Consider the following 25,311-nt stretch of genomic DNA (forward strand, 5'->3'; position numbering starts at 1 on the left):
TTTGGGGGGGGGGGTCCCATAAGAGGACAATTTGACTTAAAAAAAAAAGAAAAATTGGCAACAATGTCTCACCCCGTAGAGTGACAGAACTGCCCCCTAAAAGCCACACGTGTAGAAACACATACTTAATGTCGTTGATATGTAGATGGTACTGTTCAATTGGTTACGATTTCTCGCTCGACAGCGTGACGAAATTGCACCCGCCAGTATGTAATTTTCCTCTTAATGGAACACCATGTACAGGTACATATTTGTAACTGACATGTAGATGGCGCTGTTCATCTTGTCGGTCTCGTGAGCCTTCTTTGTCTAGTGTCGGTCTCGTGGGCTTTCTTTGCCTAGTGTCGGTCTTGTGAGCCTTCTTTACCTAGTGTCGGCCTCGAGGGCTTTCTTTGCCCAGTGTCGGTCTCGTGAGCCTCTTTTCCGTACTGTCGGTCTCGCGAGCCTTTATTGTGTAGTGTCGGTCTCGTGGGCTTTCTTTGCTTAGTGTCGGCCTCGTGAGCCTTTTGTATGTAGTGTCGAACTCATGGGCTGTATTTTGTATACTCGTGAGCCGTATAACTCATGGGCTGTATGACTCATGGACCTATATTAAAGATGTCGGTCTCGTGGACCATATGACTCGTGGGTGTCGGTCTCGTGGGATGACCCCGGTAATTATGGGTATAATATGTACGAGTGAGAAAAAATACAAGAAATTCTTCACTGAACGCCGATTAGCTTATTTAGTAAAACTTTACAAAATTGTGGGCGCCCTCCGTTAAATTTCGTGTGTCCCTTTCGCAAACCTGAAAATAAGATTCCTTTCATAAGCTGGTATATAGTAGAGGTAGGTAATTCAGACCTTTTCTCAGAATGACAGAGCTGGCAGCTTTTTTTTTTTATGATGGAGGGGAAAACAATCCTACAGATTTTCAGTGAATTTATTCGGACCCCGAAAAATTCCCACCGTTGTTTTCGGTACAAATGGGGAGCGTATTCTCGTGTGACATGGTGTTTTTGTTTGTTTGTTTGTTTGTTTGTTTGTAAATCTTACATATATTACATATCATACATATAATCTTACATAGATTTCATGCAGGATGTCGGGAGACATTATTCTTTAACCATGCAAAGTTTCATGACGTTTTCAAAAGGGATAGGCGAAGTTTTAAAAGAAAGAGAACGTCAAATAAAGACGCGCCTATCCACCACCCCTTTCCAGAAACCAAGCAGGGGCATCATTAAAAAAAAAAAAACACATACACACACAAAACAACAACAACAACAACAACAACAAAAAACAGAAACATGGGTGTAGTTTGGAACTGTTGCCATTAGATCGCATATCATTTTAAGTAATGGCTGTGAACGAATCTATGTGAATGTATTCAGTAGGGCCTACTGAGTTGTCATTGATTTGTAGACAACATAAGCACAGGATTACAGCTGCTGAGCACCGCTCTCTTTTCTATAAAGAGATATGAGAGAATGCTTTAATAGTGTCAACAGTTGCAGAGTATACAAAGATTTCTCTTTTTCTTGCAGCGCAAATGACATTTATCTTTCTCTCTTTCTCGCTTTGTTGTCCACAAACAACTGTGAGCATTGAAAATATCAATAATTTTCGAATTTCAAAGTTCTGACGATTAATATAATGATAATATTCACTCGAGTTGTTCATTATGAGTACACACACGCAAAAAAAAACAGAACCGCGACATGAATTCTCCGTGGCAGGTGCACGCCACCGTCGGTTAAAATGTTTGATTTGTCGGAGATCTCTAGTTTTGTATACCTCTGTCTTTTGGGCTCTCTCATTTCTTCTTCTACCCTTCTCTCTCTGTATATTTTTTTTTCTCCCTGTATATCTTTCTCTCCCTGTATACCTTTCTCTTTCTATCATATCTTTCTCTCTCTCTGTATATATATTTTTCCCCTGTATATATTTCTCTCCCTGTATACCTTTCTCTTCCTATATATCTTTCTCTCTCTCTGTATAATTTCTCTGTGTGTTTATCTTTCTCTCCCCGTATATCTTTCTCTTACTCTATATCTTTCACTCCCTGAATATCTTTCTATCCCTGTATATATCTCTCTCTTCCTGGATATTTTTTCTCGCCCTGTACATCTTTCCCTTCCTGTATATCTTTCTCTCTCTTTATATGTTTCCCTCCCTGTTATTTTTATCTGTGTGTATCTTTCTCTCCCTGTATATTTTTCTCTCTCTGTATATCTTTCTCTCCCTGTATATCTTTCTCTCCTTGCATATCTTTGCTTCACTGTATATCTTTCCTTCTGTGTCTCTTGCTTCAGTGGGTTCGTATAAATTTCGTCGTCGGACGCAGCGAACCGCATGGAAAATCGGACACGCAGCATCACAAAGTTTTGTGAAAACGGGGAAATCCACGCATGGAGAGACACACCGATCTAGGAAATCGATCAGATAGCAAATGAAGACTTGCATTCTAGATTAGTTTCCAGGATATGAATTCAGCACATAACTACCCCCAACAAGTGCCCCCCCCCCCAAAAAAAAAAGCAGAAAAGTAAATAAGAGGAGATCTTATGTTTAATTGAAGTAGTTATCTAATTTTTATTTAAACGTACAGGTCTTTGATTAAGTTAGAAAATGAATACATACGTCATAAAACATGCCCATACGTCATTGACTTTTTTAATATGCGAGCTGCTGTGCAAAATTCGAAACAAACTAGTAACAAAGATCTTTTCGTCTCGAGTATGCTATTACGTTCTGCTTACAGTTACGCGTATATGTGCGTCTAGGTAAAATGTATAGCCAGTTGTGTGTAAATATGTTTCACTACAATACCTCCACGGGTTGGAGCAGTAAAATATATATTATCAAACATGTCAAAAGGACGTATGATCACAGAAAACTATTCGATACAAGTGCTCCACATAACAAAACAAAAATCATTATTCTTATGTACAGGAAAATTCAAGCAGCATACAAGCAGTATACAAATCGCTTCTGACTTTTCCTGAGGAGCAAAGCAAATATAGCCGCGCGAATTTAAGTCATGTACATTCAAGACTGATGCATATACATTTTTTCCCGCCAAATTTTGCTCCAGAAAAATTGTACGTACTCTCTCACCGTGGGCAAGAGAAACAGTCTTATAATCTTAGTTGCGATGTTGTTGCTGGAGGTGGCGATGTTGGTTGTTTTCAAAGCTATATACGTATACCATAACAATACCATGAGTGGTAATCCACGCGACTGAAATTCTTCTCCTTGTGACGTATACGCGACGTCCCCTGGATAGGAATGGAATGGATTCCGGGCATCATGGGATGTGAGAGGGAAAAATGGCCATCCAAAACGTTCAGAGAGGCGTGAATAATGTACAAAGTAGCTGGCGAACAAAGAAGTGAAGCATGCAATCAGTGCTCGAGCCAAACTACGCTTAATTCCATACACATCTTTCTCTCCTGTTTCTTTGTTTGTTTGTTTGTTTTTTGCTCTTTGGTGAAAACATGAACTAAATCATTTTTAAAGTATGTCTGGTATAATATCACACTCCCAAAGCAACCGATGATTCTAAAAATCAATGGTATAAAAAGCCCCATGAATGAGAAATATGTGGCATGAACCGTATCTCACAACTTAGTGAAAGTAAAAGATAGTGACGATATAGCCCTATATAGAAGAAGATTCATCTTAGATTTTGTTCTCTCAGAGTATAAACTGGACACCGAGATGTGTTAGTTGCCTTATTTTTTTTTCTTTCTCTCCGCTCGATCAGCTTGAATATCCCTCTTTTTATAACTCAACCCGAGCCAAGGTGACTCACTTAGGACTTTCCGACTCCGTAACTTTTGAATATTGTAATCGTCATCAGAAACCACAAACGTTCTGGTCAGCGATTGGTCGATTCGGATTAAACGCGTGGCTGACTAACCAATCGATCATTGTAAAGTAATGAAGTGGTCATTGAAAGCGATGTCCATAGAAAAATTCAAATTGTTGTGAGGTCTGCATCTTATAATTCGATGATGGATGGTAAGAGAAAAAAAAAACACTCATCAAACAAATAAGTGAATGGGATAACATTTTCCGTTATCGCAGTCTTGCGATTAAATCAACTGAAACGGGTTTATTGAAGCGCAACTTCGCAAGTGAAAAGCATACACTGTTTATCACGACACACCCATGGCAACGGTGGGAGTTTATTGACTTTACTTAGAAAAATCTGCAGTTTTTCATGCCATTATTTGTCTTCTAATTTCTCCCCTATATGTTGTTGTTTCATTCATGAATGGTCGCATTAAACGACAGACAATGAGTATTCAATGAGGTAAAACATTAATCTCGCCAGAACTCATTTCTAGAATATCGAATGTCCCCAAGTACCTTTATAATGGACTGCATCAACAAACATGAATGAAATCTGCAACACGCATCCTCTCCCTGACTCACTGCATTCGTGCCTTTCTCCTTCTACTTTGCAATCAGCAACCTGAGAAGAAAGTGCATCGACTGTGCTGATGCACTCCGTTTGAACAAGAGACCCTGAAATTAATTCTTCTCTTCTGTAGATTTCATTAATTTTCTTTGCACTAGTTTTATGAAAGACAAACAATATGATTCTTGTGTATAAATAACAAAATAGGATTCATCCGATGAGGACGATGGTTGCTCCTAGAACCACGAGGATGATGAAGAGTCTGTTGCCTTGGCAACCGTTACCAGTCTCCGCCACCAGATGGATGATGATGATTGTTCTCCCAGGGTGTGGAATATAGAAGGGGGAGGAAAGACATTGTCAAAATATTAATAAGCACCGCTCCTAGCTCCCTCTATAACCCATCTGACCAAGGGGTCGGTAAAGTCGATGGCTTCTCTTCCCCAGTTCTCCAGCGAAAGTTCGCCCGGAGGAAGCGGACAATGAAAACACTTGAGTCATCCAAGTGGTCTGGGCTTCCGCCCGTATTGGTGGAGAGATGACCCTGCCGCTCCATCACGGCAGGAGGTGACAGCCGTCATCCGTTTTCATCTCTTCCTTTCGATTACTGCAAACAAAACATACGGACAGATAGACACACAAGCACACGCACACACGCACAAACGCACACAAACACATACACCCTTACATACACACACAATATACACACGGATGTGTGCTTTCGAGTAACCTAGTTATTGATTGCTTATATAGTATTAGCTATTTTACTACGGGAAAAGATACACTTGCGAGTAAAAAACAAAAAACAAAAACGTGTTAGAGGAGTCTTCTTTGATAATCACGGATAAAGTGCTCTCGCAGGATCCAGAAGTAATTTGAATCCTACTCTTAAACATCTCAAATTATATTTATGAAATAAGTTATGAAATGGGAAGTGGAATACACCTCAGTGACAACCTCTTGTTGAGAGCTATCCAGCATACGCGAATTTCTGCGGACACGAAGTATTATTCACAGAGAACATGATCAATACTAGCACTCAACTGGGGAGGGGGGGGGGGGTGCAATTGACACTTGAAGCTTCTGAGATGGTGCGAGGGTGCTCATCTATTTGGCGACCTATCTACCACCACCTGCCCAATCGCTTGCTTCTGGATCCTGTGATCGTTGATTCTGGCAAGTGAGGTATAGTAACATTTTGAACACAGCGGTGCATGTAGTTTGTGCTGTTATTAGGTTAAGTAGGCCTGAGTAGTATCCACAGATTTACAATGATACGTATGAAATGATATACCGACTAGAAAATTATACCATTGTATGTCTATTCTAGAGCTTAAGTTACATCGGCATGACTCTGTAAGAATTAAAAAGCTATGTAAACAGAAAATAAATGTGACATTAGTTTCGACGCGTTCTTCCAACAATGTGCAAAAAGTACAGCTGCCTTTCACGAAGACTACCGAATAATTACACGTTTTCCTAATTCAAAATGTCAAAGGTCAAAGGTACACATGTAACGGAAAAAGACTATTTTATCCTAACTTACTCGTAACAGTAATCAACATTTACCAATGCATGTATATAGTTCATTTGTATCACAAAATATTTTTCCATAGAAAAATTTGGCAATAAAACCGCAAAAATAAAGAGATATCACTATTTTTTTTTCTTCAAGTAACCATAAATGCAGATGATTTACTGTAGAAACGATTTTAATAAAACTATTGTGCATATCTTGTATGCTTTACAATAATTATTTAACATTGATTGTAGTGATTACTACTTTTACATTGGTTGTTCCTATCTGTAACTCACATTTTAGATCTACTTTGAAGCATCAAAACTGTTTTTTTTTTCATCTGCATAAAAATGGTAAATAGTGGCTTTGGGCAGTTAAAGCGTAAAAGAAGCATCATATCCCTTCTTTCTTCTATCTCTCTCTCTTCCTCTCTCTCTCTCTCTCTCGATTCATTTCTCTCACACTTTTTTTTTTCTTTCTCTAATTTTTTTTTCTCTCCTTTAATCATGGCCTTCTGCAGACCAGGCCAATACCACAACAAAATGTCTCTCGCACTGTGATCACTGTTAGTCAGGAAAAGATGAGCTCAGCTGTGCGTTCGAGAGAAAGTTACGAGAGAGAGAGAAAAAAAAGAAGGGGGGGGGGGGAAATCTCGTCTAGTAGGTAAGCAAAGGATCATTGGTGGGAACGACGAAAAATGACGTATCATTTTTGTTAATGCGACCGCAGCGTCGGGGAAAAATCGCAGCATTATTTATGAAAGCAAATGCTTCATTTGTCAGGGAATCACGATGATGAATCAACAGATAAACAGACGCATTAAAAGCAGTTGTGTCTGTGAATATTATAGTAGCCCTGCAGAATTCAACAAAGAGTTTCCCATCCGCAATTACCATCAACGGCATTCATCAAAGGTTCGTCCCTTTTGGCTGTTATGACACCTTAATCCTTTTGGTCCAAGATTGGATTGGTGTAAATGAGAAATGGGTTTACGAACAACTTCAGTTCTTCGGAACTCCTTGGACACCCTCCCCCTCCCCATCCCTTCACCCCTTTCTTCCAATTTCAAAGACATTACCACAAGGGGGACTTTCGATGAAACGGATACGGAGGCAGGAGGGGCAAATTCAAACTGGGTGACTTCTACGCGCTCCCTCCTCTCTTCCCCCTCAACCTTGGGCGATATTTGGCAAACAGAATGATAGCCACGTGTAATTAAATATGCGTATTTAGCAGTGAACTTGTCGTGCGGTAGTGTTTCAGAGAAAGGTGAGAATTATTAGACCGTGTGTTCAGATGGGACGGTGTTTCACTGGGCATATGTTCGAATCTCCCTCGTGACTGTGGAGTCAGATGCGTGTCAAAAATACATATCGTATGCCGAGCAAGATATCGCGAGGCAGCGTAACTTAACACGCATGCTCCGATGAGATCTCTCGTGCACATTTTGTGGTCAGTAGCGTTATTCCCTGGATAGACGGAACTGTGATTCTTATCGGGTCGTTTACAGCATAGTGAGTGTGAGTTTTAATTGAGGCATACCGTGTAAGTTTCCGTACAATCCATCCACTTACATTCAATGCATCGCACTGTCTTCTATTCCAACCTGACCGAAAAAAAGGAGAAAATAGAGATATACTGGTATTTGAGAGCAATGATAAATTCATATTATATGATACCAAATCTTAATGAATGCGTGATGAAGAAAATGGATTAAACAAAAAGACAAGTGTAACCCTTTTCGGAAAGATCACCATCATCCACAACAACGACAACAACGACAACAACATCATCATCATCATCATCATCAACAAAAATAACAACAACACACCAGTGCACATGCGTTTGGAGAAATGCGTGATTTAAAGTAATTTCAATCAATTCTCTTATTTCTGGACACAATGCAGCTGCAAAAAGAAAGATTTTTTATTTGAGGCTGATATTGAACGCGGAGCAATGTTTGGCTGTATCGCGCTGAGCGTAGTCGCACGTATATATGTATGTATGCGTTTCGATATTAGTCGGGATACAAGAAAAAAAAAAGGATATTGACCAACCTCGTCTTGTTTTTGCATAGGTGACACTGTGATGAACCCTGGTTCCTACAGACTGACCGGATATTCATCTGGGTATATGTTAAGGGATGTATTTTGTCCATTGAAAAGCCATCGTCTATATTTTGTGATTAAGCTATGATATTGCTCAAAACAATACTCGAGAATGCGACCGCAAACACGAATCACCCACTTTCCTTCACATGATATCTCGTCATACTGAGGCTTAATCTCCACTGCTGAAGTCGCACAAATCTCGTCTGAACACGCCGGTTTGAATTACATCTCATTAACATGGAAGGCACGTATGGCAAGGGGAGTCTAGTGTGCAACTGGATAAGCCCTCGGCGAAAAGTCAGTGGAACAGAACAAAAAAAAAATGTATTTCTTTTTTTTTTTCGGTAAAAAAAAAATATGGAGTGGTGTTGAAGAGTTGAAGAGAAGAGCCGGGATTAGAAATTCATACGACCATCCTCAAGCGTATGGTCACGATCATACTACTCGTCGACCGCGAGGCGTCAGAATCCTCGTAAAAAGACTTCTGCACGAATTATTTCTGTCCATTCTCTGTGAATTATGAGGAAAGCAGCGGCATATATGGCAAATACGAAGATCAGAATACTGCAAATTTACAAAGCCACTCATCCCCATCTCCTGTTAGAGAAATGAAAAATAAAGAAAATACCACAATCAGAGAGAGAGAGCAAAGAAACAGACAGACAGACAGACAGACATACAAACAAACAAACAAACAAACAAACAAACAAACAAACACAATGACACGATGCGGGATATGGTGGTTACGGTTGCAGTTTGAGAAATCAAAAGACTCCAGTGGCGGATCCAGAGGGGGGCGCAAGAGGCGCACGCCCCCTTTTTTTATCGTTAAAAACAAAAGAAATAAAAAGAAAAAAATGAAATGAAACCCGGAAGTGGCACCAAAAATAATAGTTACGCCCCCCTTTACAGAATTCCTGGATCCGCCCCTGGACTTTCTTGTGAGACTCTTTTTTTTTTTTTTTTTTTTTGATAACGGACACTCTTGGGGAACCAGTTCTATTGTGGATCCATTACTCCTTGTGGACATAATACATTTCCATGTCATGATCATTTGATGAAAATAGAACATAGAATTAATGTTTATTTTTTTCGTATAATACATTTGGCGTTTAATTCGTCCCGATTTTTTCCCTGATCTTCCTTGTAATCAAGGATTAAAAGTAAACAAACAAAGAAATAATCCTGGCTATTAAAACAAACCAGAACGAGCAAACTAACAAACAAGAAGAAACACACACGAACATTAGACACACACACAAACCTCATGCACGTCAAGCTCTGCTTATGATGACGGTCCCCTGTATTGATTTCTCCTTTGTTCAAATATAAATACAGTATGCCTTAACATGTTGCTTTGATTCATATGTTATTACAGCCTGATGTTGTTATGAAATTGACATTTCTTATATTGATTTGTATGTTATACTCTCTTTTTTTGTATACTCTGTATCACTTTGTTTTCATCTGTTATTGTATTTAGAGAAAGAAAATGCAGGAATAAACCAAATCAAACCAAACCAATAAACAACACGCAATATGTAAGAAGGAGCCGACTTGATTGAATGTTGATCAAGCATGATCCATGCTCAGTTGAGTTTTAAACTGATAAGCTTATGATCCGTGATCAGATCATGATGATTTTCAAATTTTTGCCATGTAACTGACATGATAGACGCATATAGATGAAGATCAGTGATAAATGTTGATAGAAAAATGAAAATAGGAATGATTAGATACATGAATATATTTATTTGCTTGTAATATAACTCAAATCTCAATACTGGTCAATTATATTCATAACGTTATGTGTATGTATATGTATTGACTACGCACATGTGGGTGCTTACGCTGATTATGGAAGTACATGCTTGTATGGAGAAATAAGTTCGTGCGTGGGTGACTACTGCAAGTGAAAGATGGAGGGTGTAGAATTTTTCATGAAGGAATATATTCCAAGCTTGAAAACAACTTCTTGCTTTGTGCTATCAGGGTTATAGTGATGAATGCGTCCTTGCGTATCATATGGAAAAAAAAAATGGGATTGTTTGAAAATAAAAATGCAAAGCGACATCGAATCTCACCTCACTGTCGTCGTCAAATTTCCTGAGGGGCATTTGATAGGCCTTCGGCCGGTAGTATATCATCTGAGCGACGTCGGTGTGGACGTCGCCGAGGAACAGTCTCTCGCTCCGCCGGGTCAGCCCGCTGTCATCGTCCCTCCTCTCAAAGATTTCCTGCCGCAGTAGCTGCAGCTCGTGCATGGTAAAAGCCAGACCCGGGGTACAGTCCAGTGGGGGATCGTCCCGCGTGCTGTCCAGCACCACGTACTTCCTGCCAGTGTCAAGAGAAAAGAAAGATGCATCTCATTGTTGACCCGTCTATTTCCTCTGGCCCTACTTGTCCCTTTTGACCCAACTGTCCTTCTTGACCCAACTGCAAGTACTTGACAAAATTTAGAGTAAGGTAATCATTGATTTTCTTTAGCCAAGCTCTCTGGGCGCTGGGAGATCAGTGCTTACGTTGAAGAGGCTGCCCTGGGTTAAAGAGAACATCAGGATTATGATGGTGAAGATGCTCTTCATTATCTTCATTGTCATTATCATCATTATAATCATCACTATCGTTATCAATTTTGATGCTGAATCCCTCCTTTTCACGTCATCATTTCTCTGGGAACCTTTGCCATCGTAGGCCTTATAGCTCCTGAAGTACTTTTTCTTTTCCACGTAGTCTCGACTACTGCTGACAGAAAACGCACACTCACAATCACCGTCATTTAGAAGCGGCAATTCAAGTTTTGTGTCTGGCGGGTAAGAAATGCTTTATTTCCTTGACATTGTAAATCTAAGTGAGTGAAGAGCATAAAAAATATGCGTATATTATCCCCCAAACCTGTGTATCATAGCTTGTGTATTCTGACGTCACTTGGACGTGCAAAACATCAAACATGTTTGATGTGACCTCCTATAAATAAGGTTGAACGTTAATGAAAATTTATTTCCATATTCTGTTCCTTGTGTATGTTTGGGAGACCAGTATAAAGTTGCCTTTCAGAGCTTAATAGTCTGCAATCAAGGTAAGTTTATGTTCCCATATGTTAGTAAAGGAAGGATAGATCGCCTAAAATGTCATTGGCCAATCAAAACAGTATATTGCAATAATGAGAATAAAGAACTATTGTTCTTAAGATAAGGTGTTAAAATGACCTTATGATGAAGTCCTGAACTGTGTTCCCTCTGTGTACGCTCCTTGATGTTCTAATGTATAGACTACTAGTATAATGATGACACCGAGGGCGCCACCTACCGGAATAATACGAACGGTTCGTCCTGCGCTATCACCTCCGGACACGACCCATTGATCTGCGCCGACAACCTCCTGGCGAAGCCGTCTTGGAAGACGGTCAGAGTGACCTTGTCGAGTTCGTAGACGGCTTCGGTTGCCCCTTCGAGACTCCATGACAAGCCTCCCAATGTGAGTCGACCACGGATTCGGTAAGAGTAAGCCGGTGTCTGGCACTGGTTGTCCGAGTAGTAGAACTGGTAGAAGGTGAAGCTGAGGTCCGAGTGGAATCTATAGCGGCGAGTCAGAAAGCCAGGCCCGGGCCTTGTCTCACACCTAGGCAAACAAGAGCAGAGTGAAAGAGGGTGGAATCGTTAGCTTGCACTTTAACCATTTCTGTGCTAATGCGTCAAATGTGCACAAATTCCACACACTTACTTTCGGATAGGTAAGCAATGTGGCACTCTAAGGGTTAATAGTAATATAAATAACAACATGGTCCAACAAGGTAGCCTTCTCCGCGTTGGCACCGCTGTAAGAGACAGTCCTCTCCCATCCTTATCAGTTATCGCTCAAGGAATTAGGTCGATGCACCGGGCAGGACTTGGACTTGGGACCCTCTTCATCATTCTCAGTTTGACACCTGGCAACTGCGTTCTCTACATTAGTAAGAACAATTTAACAGTGCTCTAGACCCTTTAAAAAGTGGTTATGAATTACCACATGCATTATTATTATTTTTCATTTAAACACTATTACTGATGTGGCAATCATTTTGATTAATATTTCATTATTACGGCTATTATTCATATTATCATCTTCATCTTCCACTGCACAATTTTATCATGGTAGTACTGATGGGATATGACTGGTGGATTATGATTCAATTCACCACATGCCTTAAAAAATACTACATACAGAAGAAAGTAATAAGCATTTGACAGAACGTCATTACTGTGGCGACCCATTAAAGAGTTGTGCGGTTCAGCTCACCTATGTCTTTTTTATCTATTTTTTTTTTTCCTGTCGTATGCTAAGGTAATGATATTGACACAAAAATTCGAACTCGAAATAAATTGACCGAGAAAGTAAAAAGTCACCGTGCTCATTTGCGCGATCGTTCAACCAACCCACTCCCGTGGTTCATTAGCCCCTTGTCGCTGAAACGATAGTCTCGCTGTCTCAGGCGCTTTATTAAAACTTCATAGTGATTCCGCTAGTGATTTAGACAGCAGAATACAAATCACGAGGGTGTGAACAATTATGCGATTGACGCATATGTAGCCGCAGTCTAGTCTAGGCTTCTCCGCAAAAAAAGAAAAGAAAAAACCCAAATATATATATAGGTAACATTCATCTGATGAAAAAGGAGGATGAGGATATGGAGGAGAAGGAGAAGAATAGAAAGATGTTTGCGAAGAAATAGGAAAGCAATATGGATAAAGTTGCCACCCTTCTGAAAAAAAGGAGACAAGGAACATAAACAGATATCTATTTTAGATATCAATTCTGAGTAGAGTGACAAATTTGAAGTGTGGACGACATGAATAATGTATGGAGCGAAATTGCATGTTCCTAACAGGGGTGGGCTATCGGAGAGGGGTGAAGACAACGTGCAATCCCATACACGTCAACGCTAATTGCCGATGTCTTGTAAAAGGGGGATCACTAATTAATCTCACTCGATCTCTCCTTTATCTCGAACAGTCAGAGGTAGAATATTCGAGAAAACGGCAGGGAGGTGTGGTTGTGGTGGGGGCATGGGAGAAAAGGGTGTCAGTTTATTCTACTTCGCGCACTAAAATCAAGTACCATTGTGACTATGGTTGAAGCAACTTCAAGTCTTAACCCCTTTACCAGAGCTCTTAATTCGCTGGTGACAGGTATTCAAAGTTTACGGTCTATCACAGTTCGAGGGCTACTACCCTTTCGAATATTGAGCACAATATTTCGGAACAGCTTTTCAGTTAAAGAGCAAGCGTGTCGACAGAAACAAATCTGCCACTAAAATCCTATTGGGCAGAGACAACAACTGTTACGCAATTACGGTGTTATCTATCATGACAAGATCGCATTGAAGTTAGAATTATAGGTGATCCTGATGACTTGATTGAAAATTTCCAAGACATCAAATACTTTTTATTTGTCAGTCCAAATCCTCTTAACATCAATCCAAATGTGCATATTTTTTTTTCCTTTGACGAGTTTGCCGAAGAATGCAACAATTTGAAACTGAGGTCTGGAAACAAAGGCTAGTCCATTCCAAATCCCCGGCAGACACGTAGAGTATCGATCGGGCGGAGAGAGTTGTCGGCGGCTCAACGCTCGGCAATCTAATGAAGATATCAAGTCATCGTTTACCCAGGCCCCCCGTAAAACGTAGCTAACTGAACCCGCTGACCAATGGATACGATTAATTGGCATCAGCTGGGATTGGCCATGTACAAACCTTCTCTCATGCCCATCCCCCTCCTCCCTCCCCACCCACCCTGGCGGCTGACAGATCAGCTGGCATTGATGTGTCTAATACTGACCACAAGTGCTCCAGACGCTTCTGTTTGTATACCGTAATAACTCACTTGAACAAACACAGGCTATCCTATCATTACACGTACTGAAGTCGGAATGTAAACCAGCGAAGCTTCCCGACATTCAATGAAGAAGAAGGAGAAGAAAACAAGGACAGTAATGTTCTACCGTACTTTTCGTGCTAATGAAATACGATACAGTGCGGCGTACATGACATGTAAAACGACTACACACGCAGTTGCGCTCGTAATCAATCGAGGACTAGCGGGTAAAACGTTTAACGACACTTTTCCAATCAACGGCGGTTACGTAATAACGATAGCAGTATCACAACAGCTGTTCCTTTATTGTTCGTCGGAGTATAATGTAAAGCGGGGCATGCTTCATAATAGCTGGTACGAGAGGAGCATAAAATACATTGTACTTGTATATGATATACACAGAGGTTACATTCTATGTTAAACAATCATTGACATGCAGAAGAGTGCTAGATAAATGTTAACATGATCGTACGCAGGATTCTGTTGTTTTTTTTTTGTGAGGGAGCTGTCGGGAGATAATTCCCATTGCCCATATTGATCTATGTTTTTGAAGTTTTAGTCCTCTTGATTTCAAAATGATTCATTTAAAGATAATTTACAATTTCTTTGTTTGCATTCCTGGTGTAAAAAAAGTATATAGAATTGTGTAATATAATAAGACACTCTGAAAATGCGAATAGGGAGGCAACTGCACACACTCTTTCCTATTGCCCTGATTGTTATCATGACAAATAGAGTTTAAGCATCTCTGGTTCATACAACATTGCTGAAAATAATAATTTTATAAAATGGTCGAAATAAAAGCGAAGACTTGAAGGCAGCTGACCTGTAATCAAATTGAATCCAATCTGATTAAAAGAAATGATGATCATCTGTCAAATTCTTAATATATGCGTTCATCTCCATCATCAGACTGTGAGAGCCTTTACCGGAAGACTTCTCCTTGTGGTGATGTCAGAGCACATCTAAAGTACCTTGCTGTAGTCATTTTCTGTTGGAGGAATCCTTTTCCCTTGTTTTTTTTTGTTTCTGTTTACAGAACGACTGGGTGAATATCGTCTGTTTTCAACTCGTGCGCGGAGTTGCATAAGACATACTGCCTTGCTTATTGTGCAGATGTCGATATATATATATATATATATATATATATATATATACAAATTTATTTTTTTGGACAAACTGTATGATTCTCCCGAACTGAAACTTTATTGAAACAGACGAGACTGGTGTATCAAGATGCAAATGTGGTGTCACGTTTGATGGCCCACTGTTGGCCATTGATGGGTAATTAACCATTGCGTCGGGGACTAATGTTTTCATCGTTGGTTTCATTGATGGTGGAATGATTTACGAGAAATTTTCACAGATTTAGGCATAAAAGCATGATGATAATTTCACTATATTTCTATATTCTTTGAACATACCTCTTTGGATTACTTTTTACATTGCTGTTAAGTCATGTTTCAGCCCATTAGCTTGATGTTGTAATGAACTGCACTCTATGGAATACACACTCTCTCTCACACACACACACATACACACACACACACACACAAACACACACACCACCACCACCACCACCTACAATCACCCCCCCCCCAAAAAAAAACAACACAAACGTATATACACTCACAAACACAAGGTAACAACACTATTGTATAATTATGTAAGACAGACGTAGTACAGTGTACTTATAAGTTATACAGCAGCTACACTCAGTCACTTGCACGCTTTGTCTACACCGGGAATACCAAACGTCAGTATTATGAGCAAAAATACAGAAACGGAATCCGAAAAATGCAGATGAGAGGGTATTAAAAGAAGAAAATGAAGATGAAAGAGAATATGAAAGAGAATTTCCTGACGAACAAGAAGAAGAAGAAGAAGAAGAAGAAGGAGAAGAAGAAGAAGAAGAAGAAGAAGGAGGAGGAGAAGAAAAGAAGAAGAAGAAGAAGAAGAAGAAGAAGAGAGAGAGATAGAGATAGAGATAAAGAAAGAAGACGCTGTTGCCAAGAAACACGTCTGCACACACAAATCATCCCCATTACGATCACACACAGCCTTGTACCCTTCATGACTATTGAATGAGGGGAAATCGCAGACAGACACCACAGACAATCATCATCTGAAAGTTTTTAGTTCATCTTACTTCGCAATCAAGAAAAAGTGGAGATTTTAGACTGGGAAATTGAGAAACTAAACCACTACATAGCAATGGTATCTCTGCTCGTTGATATAAGTGACAATAAACATGCAATAGAAATAATACATATTCATTTTATTCTCCTTACACCGGCATCACCTCAATTATTGTCAATAGATCTCAAAACAATTAAATTAATCAATCAAAATCAATTACGTCATTACACACAGGCAAGATCTCAACTGAATCACAGGCCATTTGAACGTGATATTTCAGCAGATTCAGTTTACAATTTCCCAGTTCATGAAAGAGCAAAATGAAAAAAAAATCAGAGAAAATATATATGGAACAGATCATGACCTATAAACTCAATGATACCAAACCATCTTGTTTTAGTAGGTCCTATATCACCGAGTATACTCCGAATTCCACCTGTCCTTATTCTACGAACATCTAGTTAGAATAATGTAGAAAAAAACAAACTAGGTCAATGATGTGAACAAGGGAAGAGAATTTCGATCTCGTGAAAAAAGTAGATTCCAACGGTGACGTCTGAAATGATGCTGACAGTTCATACAGTGGAAACAAAAAACTCTCAGTAAATCTTTTATCTGCCTCATGCAGCCATGTTTAACAGAGACAACAGATTAAAAGTCGCATGCATAACTGTGGTGGACGTTTTGAAGAATCGGCTATTTAGGATTCTTCCAGTGGGACCGAACATTCAACATATTTTACCAGTCTCGGCGGACGCCTCGTGTAAAAAGTGCGGAAGAAAGCAGTCCGCCTCGATATCCAGATTAGATGTAACATTCGCGGATTCTGTCACTCAGAGCGGAAACAAGATCTTCGAATACACGGAATGCCGCTTCAAACACTAGTGGTTAGTGACCGACAGTTTATGTTGCTACTCTTTTATACATTAGCATGAAACAATAAAAAGCAAGAAAGAAATCATATCTACATATTTCGAGACTGAAATAAAGATTGGATGTTACTGTCTTCGAATAAAATAATCTGTTGAAACACCAACGAACTCACATCACGGTTCAAACACGGTCTGAAGAGTCAAGACTAGCTCTTCTGACTTGGAAAAAGAAACGCCAACATGGGTTGAACGAACGGAAGCTCTGCTCTCAACCTGCACCAGTCACAGACATTTCAAGATTTGCAGGATGCTGCCTTCTAATGAGATCAACATATAATCTGTCCTGTCTCAAACACTCGTACATCAGTTTGACGAAAATATTGTAATGGTCACTGATCGCATTAAAACGTGTGTGTGTGTATGTGTGTGTGTGTGCACTTGTAAGCAACGTATATACATACATCCACACACACTATTATTCTCACAGCAAAGGAAGATTTATGTAAGTATGTATGTACAATTATATGCATGTGTATAAGTTGAACACAGTACATGTGGAGGTGTCATGGTCACATCATAAGTAACGGATATAGGAAGAGGAAAGGAAGAGGAAAAACCCGATTTTACCTGACAATATATCTTCTCTGTATGAAGTTTGATTGACACCCCAAGAACCAGTAAATCTTGTTATAACGTAACCGCTTTGTAAATAACAGAAGCTTTCATTTTCTTCAGACGCGGGCACTAAAATGTTTGTGGTTCGTGGAGTGCCGGTTGAATAAACAACCTATTTGGTCCTCTCATCAAGGGCTTTTTACACTTGTAAAATTTTGCTTAGCCGCGGACCAACGGTGGGGCTAAGGGGGGGGGGGGGGCTTAGCCCCACCGTTGGTACGGGACTATCCTTAGCCCACTTTCTGTTTACACTCGTTTTTGCCAAAGTGGGCTAGCCCCACCGATAGTACGGTACTATCTGGCCCTGCAAAATAGCAGGGGTTAGCACCGCAATTGCGGTGCTAGCACCGCAATTGCGGTGCCAAGCAAGTGAGTGTAAACAGAACGAAAAAATAATCCTGGGCTAAGCGACGGAGACGAAGTCCGACCCTCACTGACCAATCAGAAACGAGGTAATCAAGTGCTGCCGGTGCGTGCGTGTACGTGTACAGTACACAGCGTAATTATGAATATTCATGTGGTTTGGAAAGTCCGGGGCTAAGAAATACGAGTGTAAAAAGGTCAGTTTTCTCCTTAGCCCCGGACAAGAGATAGTACGGGACTAATTGGCGAGTGTAAAAAGCTGAAAAAATTGGTACGGGACTAACGATAGTCCTGGGTCAGAGAAAGTCCGGGGTTAAGAAACACAAGTGTAAAAAGCCCTTAATTTCTCGCGCTCACACAACACAGTTTTCCCTCACATCTCAAAAACGTGTTTGTCAAACCACAGGGAGGAAGAAAATGTTTGCATAATATTCTGAGGTGCGACCTCAATTACGGAATATTGAAATAAATATGGAATCAACATCGTTCTTCATTATTCACTTCGGCTAGCTTTGTTTGAAATGTCACAAATCTGGCTAAATCGTGTGGTGTTCACGAATCTCAGTAATATAATATTTGACGTATAGTGGCCAGGCTGGCGGGAAAATATGGGTAGTACCGGCAACTGGTGACATGGAAAAAGTGCAACATACTTGAGAGATTTGTCTGAATATTTATTTGGGAGAGAATGTAGGGAATATTAAGGCAAATATTGCTTGTCATTGCTGTTACAGGAACTTTCATTTTCTTTACAATGTCCTATTCACCCAATTGGTACTTGCATTTTAACGTTGAAGTAGTGACCCTGCACCACAAAACCAACAGAAAGTCGCCAGACCTGGATTTTCAGTTAAGGGCAGATTCTTAAAGAGCAGATTCTAAGCTTTAAAATGATGTATAACTCAATTCAAATGGACACCCCTAACCGATATAAATACTAAAAAAGAAAGCACACAATGTGGAAAAGTGTGAACTGAGAAAAGAGGCTCTGAAGTACAAGGTCTATCAGGTCTATTCAAGCGCTTAATCTTTACCAAGCAGTGCTAGCCATGCAATGAAAGGGACAAAACACAGGATGTAAACCACCGGAGCAACAACAATGAAGGGATTATCAGATTAGGCTGAAATTGTACATGTTCTGTTAACACATTCTGTCCATGATTGATACAAACTTTCAAAGCAGTATCCTTTCAAAAGTTAATAGACTTGAAAGTGAAGAGTGTGTAAAGGATTTCACGAAATGAAAAGGGGACTCTGAGACATACCTGATCATTCTATTCTCCCCCCAAAAAGGGTTGTAAAAACTGCAAAAAAACACACTTACCCATTCAAGTTATGATCCCAAACTAAAGAATGATGTAGAAGAAGGATAGCTCTTTCAGAAAATATAAAAACTCAAGATTGACTCGGTTCACCGATTTCAGCTTTTTTGAGTCCTCACGTACAATGAAGGGGTGCGACTTTTTGTTCGCTTTGTGATGCACGGTCACATAATTAGTTTCTCATCGTTTTCCCATTTTTCCGTGTTTGATGTCTCTGCGCCCTTAGAGTTGTAATAGAGCATTACACTTTGTTTTCTTTTAATCTGTATAATATTCGGTATCTTCTTATGATTAATATCATATTCATCATATTCATCATTATCGTCATTATTGTTATAACTGTTGTCATTATCATTATTGTAATCGTCATCCCAATTACAAACATGTCGTTATGGACAACAAATGCTACCAAATTCATTTGTCACATTTTGTTCAAATTAGAAATATTATTGCAATCACATATACATGACCTATCCCTGTACAATCATAACATTTCATAATTATCACATACATTTTTACTAACTTTTGATATTTTGGGAGTATATGAAAATAAGATAGCATGAGGGGGGGGGGGGGTAATCCTGTGTAAGGCAGTGATGAGCGGTAAAAAGGTCACTGTCGATTAAAGCGGTGGGCTGCTGGTTAAGCTCCGGTTCATGGAAGATGATATCCTTGTCATCGGCGAGAACGCTGCTCCCATGGCACCCACAGAAAGGTTTGAGAGAGGTTTATTTCCGGGGAGAAAAGATAAAAAGTAAGTTTGCCTGGAGCGGATTCTACAGTGTAAACGTTGGGACCAGAGGGGGCAAGGCTTCTTATGTTGACACGCTAAACACAGTGGGTAACTGTCGTGTGCCTGTGAGGTAGGGATGCGTATGCCGCGTGTGTGTGTATGTGTGTGTGCGTGTGTGTGTGTGTATGTGTGTGTGTGTGTATGTGTGTGTGTGTGTGTGTGTGTGTGTGCACGGCAGAAGGGAAAACACATGATGGGGGGGGGGGGGGCAGGGATAGATAACCGAGATAGAAAGGTGTTGGTATGCTGTATCTCCGTTATCCCATTAACTAGAAAGAACAAACCATAGATACAACAAGAAATTGCGAGTAAAACTGAAATTCATCATCATCATCATCGTTATCATTACCAACATCTTAATCTTCAGCATCATCTTCATCACCATCATCATCATCATTATCATCATCATTATTATCATTATCATCATCATCATCATCACCATCATCATCATCATTATCATCATCATCATCATCATCATCATTATCACCATCATCTCTATCACGATCTTCATCATCATCACGATATTCATCATCATCCTCATCATCATCCTCATCATCATCCTCACACTCCTCCTCCTCATCATCATCATCATCGTCATCATCATCATCATAGTCCAACAACAACAATGGCTTTTACATTCAAACACCTTGGAATTGATCTACCTTCCGTCCAATTCTACAAACGCCTAAATGACCAGGATGAGCGGCGTGTTTGAGACAGATTTGGATCCGACTTTACTGAACCAGAGTGGGTTCCTCGAGACCCCCTTCTCCTTCGGGAGAAAAGCGGAATCCGTATATATTCCTCTCAGAGCAAGAGATGGAGGGGGGGGGGGGTAGGGAGGGAACATGTGTAGTATGTGTTTTGGTGTGTGTGTGTGTACGTGTGTGTGGCGAGAGAGTGAAAGAGGGGGAGGGGTATTTGAAGAGGGGCAATCGTGTGCATTTTGTTGCATCCTGCAGGAATTGTTCACACTCCGTGCGTGAGTTAACCTCTGGGATGTTTACTCGCCCAAAAGCGACCAGAGAAGCGAGCAAGATTATCACCGCTTTACCCTACTTATCGGGCAAGATGAGACGCCAACAGCTACCACAGTATAGTTGTACGTTTCTGAATGGTTTGCATCAAACTACGACCACACTAATCCTCAGGACGCTATTCATAACGAGAAACACATGCAAACATCGTAAGAATGAAGAAGGATTGTGTGCTTGTTGAACTGATCCGACGATTTCTTATCAACAACAACAACAACAAAAAAATCACTCCTTTCCCAAATGTTATCATCATCAGCTGATCATGTTTTTCTTGAAGTAAAATACATCTTAGCTATAGATGCCATCTTCAATTTTCTTTTCGTTCGTGTCACATATTGCTACACAACACAACCCGATATTACTATAAATGACCCTCATTCATGAAAAAAGAAATGGATTATTACCTGTCAAGTTTTTCACATGAAGCTATATGAAGAGACAAAGACAAAGTGCTGTCATATGCATGTGTGTGTTTGTGTGTACACCCCCTCTCTCATTTTCTAGCCAACTCTGTATGATGACACAACGTAAAACGTCATCACCTGTTCAATCAGCTGATATCAATATGTTCTGCCATGTGGAAAACGACCAAATGGACTGATTTTTAAATACATAAAAAGATCGTTCTGTTCGGTTTTTTTTTTCTTTTAAAGCATGGTAACAGACAGAGTGCCATTCGAAAACAACCATCTGCCACCCGCACTGCACTCAGAACGCACTTTTTGATTCTTTTTCTTCGTTTTGATTGACATGTGAATATTTTTCATTTTATATCATTATAATGCACTGACAAATCTTTAGTGGACCATTCGTAGATTCATATCAACGGTCGTGTTGAAATAAAAATCGGGAATGATGAATAAAACATTATTCCATGCAAATTTACTCAGGTAAAGCGCCAAAAAACCTCTAGCGTTCCCCCGTGGTTCTAGGGTCAGGATTGGCTTTCTGTAGTGTCGATGCCCAAGTACGTTGACCCAAGCACTTCGTACACGAAAGAAAAACCCATTTCGCCGTGCGAAAAGCCTGTGTCGATTTGTGCTGCTTACTGCACGGGCGAGCTGGTGGGGTGATGAAAATGCTTGGTTTCTGAGTCGGTTCGATCTTTGTCGGCCAAAGAGCACGTTTTGCCAATCATTACGATGCGTACAAATCCGCGGTGGGTTAATGCTATGAGCATGGAAACGCCGCGGGAAGCCCCCGGGAGTTTTACTTCGGCTATTCGTCCATGAAAAGATTTGTCCTACCTAAATGATGCCCCACCTTTATCGGATATAAGAGCTTACAGTAACAGAAATACTTTGTGGGCCTTGTACTTCAAATGAGTTTTTGTTGAGGAGGACAGGGGAGCTACCATGTAAAAGGACGTTAGCCCTCATATTATGAAGGCAACTTGCAGTCTGCACCACGATAGATATTTAAAAAGAAAAGTCAATCCATTTTCAAGCTAACTTGAAGAAATGAAATAAAATCAAGCAACAGAGAGTATAAGTTGCATTACGACCCGTCATAAATTTAAGATAAAAGACTTGCATTGTTATTTTTTCCATGATTTTACGAAACTGTACACTAACGCGGTCACAGGCATGCTTCGCGGCTTTCAGTCAGATCCACTGAAATTGTATCGTATTATATCCATTATCCATTATCCATTCGTATCGTATTGTATCCATGCATTGTCCATTGAAATTGTATCGTTAAATAGCAATTTTGATGTTAAAAAATACATATACATTTACAGATATGACAGTACTGGCTATCATGCCTTCAAAATAACTCTTTACGACATGCATTATAGAACACAACATTATGATATGGTAAGTAAAGCGAGGACACTTGAAGAAACTACTGACACTATTCCCCGAGACATTACATTTGACGTGACATCGACATGTATACATGGTGTATTATAACAGTTTCAATATTCGCGACTTCGGAGGGGGTTGTTGTCAAGCATGGAGGGGGAGAACACTCACGACCGAGTCGACGGGAGTCGAATTGTACGGAGGCACACAACAAGGGGACCGACCGATGTTACTGTTAAGGGCCCAGCACGATATTTCTTCTGTGTGTTTATGGTATAAGGAAACCATTATCGCTGCAAGATATGAGACGGAAATGGAACCGAGACTTTAAAGGGAACCTCTGCTCAATGATCAAGTTGACTTAGCTATAATTTGGAGTCAATCCAAACAAGCAGAGTCGTAAAGCATGTGCTGTCAAACGTATAAAAGTCTGAAATATGTCCATATTCATGCGTTTCGAAGAGATAGTGGTAGTGGTCACATATCAGGATGTAAATTCATAAACTGATTATTTTTATGAATCATGACACTTCCTATGTTATTGCATCAAAAATATCTTGTTTTTGTTGACAACATTTTAAAAGTCATCGTTATCAATAACTACTCGCCAGAATACCTACATTTGATGTCAAGATATATTTCCTTAATTCCTTGCAACCAAAACAATTGAGGAAGAGTTTGTTTGTTTCAAATCATTGGGATATTTGTAAGGCAATGACATCATTACCTAACCGAGTGTAAATGAATAATTGGTAGCTAAATCTGTTTCGTAAAAACATGACAGTGAAATTCTATCACTCCATGAGTTATTAAGAAAATCCGTTTATTAGATAGATTCGTCGTTCTGTGTATTACAAGTGATTTAGTTACATTCATTAAATTACGACTTTGGTCATATCGAGCAGATTTTCACTTTAAGTCATCTATGCAGCGTGGGGAAGAACGAAGTGTTTTCCGAGGCAGCTATTTGCACGCAGACGGAGGACAAATTCGAGTGTTAAAAGCGGCGAGAGCTGGGCGCACGTTTGATCACGGCATGGAGTCACGCCTGCTGTTTACTGGCACTTGTCACGAAGACGCAATTGGATCCACGTGTCACCGAGGGGTTAGCGGGAGCTTGAGGCAAAGGTACATGGAACAAGCAACATCAGGAGCAATACCAACAACGACTTCCTTTACTGCATTAAAAAAACATTAAAAAACATTTAAAAAACAACTACATGAATAAAATAGCTTTGAATGTATGATGCGTAACCCGATATAACAGAGTATACTAACATACCAACCCTTTTCATTTGCACTCATCAGTCCACAGTAAAGATATATCAGCAATGCCGATTTTTTTCTTCCGTATTTGAATTTCATTCTCACAGGCCCTTGTTTTTGTTAATGTTGGTTGTATTTTAAGGCCTTGTTGTTATTTGTTCCCTTTTCTAAACCTGTGTGGACTCCTCTGAAAACCAGCCTTTGGCTGACAAGGGTGTTCCATCCCACAAAATGCATGAATGGAAAATAAAATAAAATTGAATTGAATTGAACGACTACCATCAATTATAATAACGAAACGAACAACGAGGTGATGGCAATGAAGCAACAATCACAATCTATTTGAGGTGAATCATTTCAATTAGATAACTTTATTAAAATCAATACGCGAAGGTAACATAATCATGTGAAAGTCTTTTTTTAATGTAGCAGAATAAAGTCAGAGATGGGGGTGAGGGAACATTGTCATTGATACTATGACCTAAGCTGCATTTTTGCTTGAGACATTCTAATTATATACCCGTATCACTTTCACTGTCTTCATGAAGTATTTCCTCAGTGTTGTTTTCGCTTATACCATCTAGCCATAACAGTAAATGATAACATCTCCGACATAGCTGTCGATCTGCATGGCGGTGGACACTGTCATCTTTGATTTCATCAAACGTTCTTCGTCGGCCGAACCCGTTGTTATGACTGGATATTGCTGGACCAAGGAGCTTTTCACAATAGTGGACAGAAGACTGAGACTGGATTTTCATATTCATGTTCATCGTCAGCAGGAGCAGTATCTCATATGTTTCATCCCATTAATGCTTTTGACGATGTCGGTGACAATATTAATGATCATTAACAAAATATCCACTCATCACTGACTGTCCTTATGATTATTACCGCCGATTTAAATTCGGCGGTGAGAGGCAAGGCCTTTTTTCTCTGTATTTTAGCCAAGAATAAGCGGAACCTCCAATCTCTCCTTTAAAGACAACTGTTTGTTGTTTCGAGATATACGGTATTACTGTTTTTGCTTTTCATACCCAATATGCTCTGCGTTCTGCTTTTTTCTGAACTTTGACATTATCTTAAATAATTTCCTTTGCTTTTGTTTCATTTGAGCATTCGCAGACGTGGCAGAAGTAGCGAAT

General features: G+C 39.8%; 1 pseudogene; it reads right to left on the bottom strand.

Annotated features, from left to right (window-relative positions):
* LOC139711243 (uncharacterized) overlaps positions 1-25,311 on the bottom strand; it is a 94,890-nt pseudogene that overhangs the window by 51,537 nt on the left and 18,042 nt on the right.

The sequence above is a fragment of the Diadema antillarum genome, unplaced genomic scaffold (assembly GCF_040938485.1).
Source record: "Diadema antillarum isolate AM-2024a unplaced genomic scaffold, OU_Dant_1.0 seq00001629_RagTag, whole genome shotgun sequence".
Taxonomy (NCBI): Eukaryota; Metazoa; Echinodermata; class Echinoidea; order Diadematoida; family Diadematidae; genus Diadema; species Diadema antillarum.